This window comes from Rhinopithecus roxellana, chromosome 2 (assembly GCF_007565055.1).
Source record: "Rhinopithecus roxellana isolate Shanxi Qingling chromosome 2, ASM756505v1, whole genome shotgun sequence".
Lineage (NCBI taxonomy): Eukaryota > Metazoa > Chordata > Mammalia > Primates > Cercopithecidae > Rhinopithecus > Rhinopithecus roxellana.
Window position 1 is genome coordinate 42415047 of NC_044550.1, and position 5106 is coordinate 42420152.

Here is a 5106-nt window from a genome sequence, read left to right on the forward strand (position 1 = left end):
CTGCTCCAAGTTCTGCCCAAGGGCAAGATTTCTCTTCACCACTGTCCTTCAGGGATATCCTAGAAAGGGGCTACAGTGCTGTAGCTGTCCACTTTCGGGGTGGGGGACTGCCTGCATATCATGCAGAGCCATCTGTGAACCAGGCCCTAGCCTTCTCTTCTTCTGTCAACTGATCATGGGAAACTCCCCATGAGGCCATCAGTGCAGGCTTGGGGAGAGAAGGCAGGATGGCAGGAGTGGAGACCATGGGCATTTGGGTCACTTCATCATGTAACTTACTTGTGCCTTCAGGACCTGCTTGAGCCCGATCACGCATATACCACTTCCATTTGATGATGGAATGCTGAGGTGCACACCCTACTTTATGGCTAGATGGGTCAGAAAGCACCCAGTTTGTGATAGGGAGTTCAGGTCTCACGGTGACTTGATGACCATAGTTAAACATTCAGCTTCCACCAAAACCCTGTAACACGCTAAAAGCTGTCTATCAAAGGAGAATAGTTATCTGCAGAAGATGGCAAGTCCTTGCTCCAAAATCCTAGAGGCCTCCACTGTAATTCACCTATGGTGGCCTGCCAAAGGCTGCAAACAACATCTCTATCTATACTTCAAGCACCATTGTGTATGCTGGGTCATATGACCCAAGTGGCAGATAACCTTGCACAGCAGCCTGGACCTGTTGCAGAGCCTTTTACTGTTCTGGACTCAAAACTGGCAGCCTTTTGGGTCACTAGATAAATGGGCCGGAGTAACACACCCAAATGAGGAATGCGTTGTCTCCAAAATCCGAGTAGGGCCACTAGGCATTGTGCTTCTTTCTTGGTTGTAGGAGGGGCCAAATACAGCAACTTATCTTTCACTTTAGAAGGAATATCTCAACAGGCCCCACACCACTGGAACCCTGGAAATTTACTGACTTAGAAATTCCCTGAATTTTAGTCAAATTTATTTCCCATCCTCTGGCACACAAATATCTCACCAATAGGTCCAGTATGTTTGCTACTTCTCACTCACTGGATCCAATCTGCATAATGTCATAAATGTAATGGACTAATGTGATATCTTATGGAAGGGAAAAGTAATCAGGTCTCTCTGAAAAAGATTATGACACAAAGCCAGAGAGATAATATACCCCTGAGGTAGGACCATAAAGGTATATTGCTGGCCTTGCCAGCTGAAGGCAAATTGCTTCTGTTGAGCCTTATGGACAAGAATGGAGAAAACAGAATTTGCCAAATCAATGGCTGTATAACAGGTACCAGGAGATGTATTATTGTGCTCAAGCAATGAAACCACATTTGGTACAGCAGCTGTAATTGGAGTCACCACTTGGTTAAGCTTAGGATAATCCACTATCATTCTCCAAGATTCATCTGTCTTCTGCATAGGCCAAATAGGAGAGTTGAATTGGGATGTGGTGGGAATAACCACTACTGCATCTTTCAATTCCTTTATGGTTGCACTAATCTCTACAAACCCTCCAGGGATGTGATATTGTTTTTGATTCACTATTTTTCTAGGTACAGACAACTCTAATGGCTTCCATTTGGCCTTTCCCACCATAGCAGTCCTTGCCCTACCAGTGAGGGAGTCAATTAGGGGTTCTGCCAGCTGCTTAGTATGTCTATGCCAATTATGCATTATGGCACTCAGGAAGTGACCACAGGATGAGTCTAGGAACCCACTGGACCCACTGTAAGTCAGACTTAAGCTAAAACTCCATTAATTACCTGACCTCCATAAGCCCCTATTTTAACTGGAGAATCACAATGACATTTTGGGTCCCCTGGAATCAATGTCAGCTCAGAGTCAGTGTCCAGTAGTCCCTGAAATGTCTGATCATTTCCCTGTGCCTATTGAAGTTATGCTGGGAAAAGGCCATAGGTCTCCTTGGGGAAGGATGAGAGAAAGAAAAACAGCATAAATTGTCGGTAGTGTAGTGAGGTTCTTTCTCAAGGGGATGCTGACCCCCCTTCATTCAAGGGAGTCTGGGTCTGTAAACTGGTTCAAGTCTGGAAATTGATGAGGGGCCATGATTCTCTGCTATTATAAATCAAATTAGTCTTTTGTGCACTCGACCTGGAAGTTTTCTGCTTATATAAATTAAATAAGAATGCAGTAGGCTCCCTATCAATTTCACTTATAGGAGCACCATGATTAATTAGCCAGTGCCAGAGTTCTGCAGGAGTCAGACTCTTCTGATTGCTGCTTGGCCTCTGTTGTCCATTATGGTAGCTATGATCACATTGCCTTTGATGGGTAAGTGCCACCACTTGGCCTCTGCCACCTTGGGGCCCAATTATTCTCATTGCATTTCAATTGTGTAGTTGAGTAACTGCAGTTTTTACTGTAAGATCTGGCATGCAGAAAAGAGGAATCACAGAGCTCTTCAAGGATGCAGGTGCTGCCTCACAAATATGGTTTCCAGAGTACTGATCAAGGGTATGTCTTCTGGACTCTCCCAGCTGGGATGAGTAGGTCTAAAGTGACTGATCCACTCCAGCATCCCAATCTCCCAAAGCCTTTGAGTTTCTTCTTCTACATTAAACCAAGAGGAATCAGGCATTTCCAGCTTGCTCACAGTGGGTCATCTTTTAATTAATATTTAAGCTAACCAACCAAATACACTATTAGAACCCTTTTTAACTCCACAAGCTGCAACATTAAAAGGAGTATCTGTGTTTAGTGGCCCCAAATCAATAGATTCAGCTTGATCCAATTCCATGTTCCTTCAACCATTATCCCACACCCTTAATAGACTTTCTCATGCCTGTTTTCCAGATTTCTGCTTATATAAATTAGAAAACTCAAGCAGCTCTTTTGAAGTGTAGCACATCTCCTTGTGAGTCAAACTCTGAACCTCATCTCTAGAGTCTTGCTGAGACTTCACTCTAGTTATAGTTCTAGAAGCAAGCCGGGTTGTTGGGGTGGGCCCTGAGGAGAATCAACATTGTCTTGCCTGGCAACTGCCTCAGGGGAAGCCATCACTGTTGACTGAGGCAGCACAGGGTTTATCTCCTCAGACAAATATAGAGCTACTGATGGCAGCATGGGTCCAGGAGGGGATGTTGCCACTACTGGGAATGTGCAAGCTGTTTCTTCTGGCAAAAAAAAAAAAAAAAAAAAAAAAAAGGCTCATAAGAGTTTACAAGCTCTGTGTCTCCAGATTCATCAGGGTCCTCCTGCACATCCCCATTCCAAGTTGCAGGGTCCTGTTTTTTTCCAATCAATGCCCTCACTTTAACACTTTAACAGTAGACACCTGGTGAGCCTGTGCATGCACCTTTTGTTGCAGGTCAGCCACTCTCATGATAAGAGCTTGTGTCTGTTTTTCCACAATTTCAACTCTTTCTCTATAGGAGAAAAGACTGTCACTCAGGGAAATCTTAGTAGATTAGATTAGATTAGAAGATTTCAGGCTCTATTTCTGCTTCTGAAGCAGGGAGTTAGAATCCCTGAGTTCATCATTTTCTTTCATCACTTTGTCAGTGAACTTAGGAGCAACCAACCAGGTTCATTATGGTCCTTGGTTCTCCACATGTTGTCAAAGGTATTATGCATAGAGTAACAAAACTCCTTGCTTCTCATGAGTGGTGTGAATCAAGAGTGTCAAATACATTTATTTTTCATAACTCTCTGAACACTTCACACCAAGGATGATCAGTGTTCTCCATACTATTAGAAGTAGATTCCTTAGCATTTTGGAGTCTAATCATATTAAGCAGCCAACTCCAGAAGCCTCAAAACCAATGAAAGGACTTATCCTTAACATCGTTTTCCACTAGCACCACTCTTGGTACCAAAATCTGTATTAGTCAGGGTTCTCTAGAGGGACAGAACTAGTAAGATAGAGGTATATATAAAAGGGAGTTTATTAAGGAGTATTGACTCAAACAATCACAAGGTCCCACAATCAGATGTCTGCAAGCTGAGGAGAAAAGAAACCTGTTCAAGTTCCAAAGCTGAAGAACTTGGAGTCTGATGCACAAGGGCAGGAAGCATCCAGCATGGGAGAAAGATGTAGGCTGGGATCTACATCTTTCTTAGAAAGATCTAAGCCAGGCTCATATTTTCACATACTTTACCCTGGCCACATTGACAGCTGATTATATTGTGTCCACCCAGATTAAAAGTGGGTCTGCCTTTCCCAGTCTACTGACTCAAATGTTAATCTCCTTTGGCAATGCCCTCACAGATATACCCAGGAACAATACTTTGCATCCTCCAATCCAATCAAGTTGACACTCAGGGTTAACCATCATGCCCTCAGAGTATTTAGATCCACAATTGAACATGTATGTAAATAGAATTTAGAAATCAAGTAATTAAAATATGGTGAATTATAAATAAAATGGAATGTTTCTTCAATTGCTAAAAGATTATATTATGTAATATAATAGAAAATATAATAAAGTCAAAATACAAAAAATAGAAAAACAAAAAAATTTCAAAGGAGAGATTAAGCCAAGTATTTAACAGGTTTAACAGGTGTCTCATAACATTTCCAAAAGAGAAGAAATAAAATAAAAAAATATTGAGGATCATTTCTTGGTCTTTTTGCTAAGATCAACTGTGGTATTCGTTTTTGTCAGTTTAATGTGTGATTCATCCCTTATCTGAGACAATATATTAAATGGACTTTTAGAACTAGGAGATGGACTAGAAAGTTGCTCCACCTACTTCATGCCTCCACACATTGACTTGATATTGCAGTACTTCCACAAAAAAGAAAAGAAAAGAAAGATTGGGGAGAAATGTACAGTATAAATATTTCCAGAAAACTTCTGAAATGAAGAGAATTTTATTTAATGATTTGATGGTATGTTTGATATCCAGATTGACTTTGGTAATGTCAGTCCCAACTATTCAATAAAACTCTAATTTAGATATTGCTATGATAGTGTTTCAGAGATGCAAGTAAAGCCCCTAATTGGTTGACATTAAGTAAGAAAGATTACAGTATTTTTGGTTTTCTGGGAGGGCCTGATTGAATCAGCAAGAGAGAGAAGTAATTCCTTCAGTAGATGAGCTCATCTTTCCTATGGATTGTGAACTTAACTTATCCAGGCCCTTGAATCATAGAAATCTCTTTATATATGTATGTAA

General features: G+C 41.3%; 1 non-coding gene across 1 annotated transcript; it reads left to right on the plus strand.

Moving 5' to 3' along the window:
• The first annotated feature begins 4540 nt into the window (after positions 1-4540).
• On the plus strand, positions 4541-4737 carry LOC115896300. Its single transcript, XR_004056195.1, has one exon. It is a non-coding gene; the product is annotated as a U2 spliceosomal RNA (small nuclear RNA).
• The last annotated feature ends 369 nt before the right edge of the window (positions 4738-5106 follow it).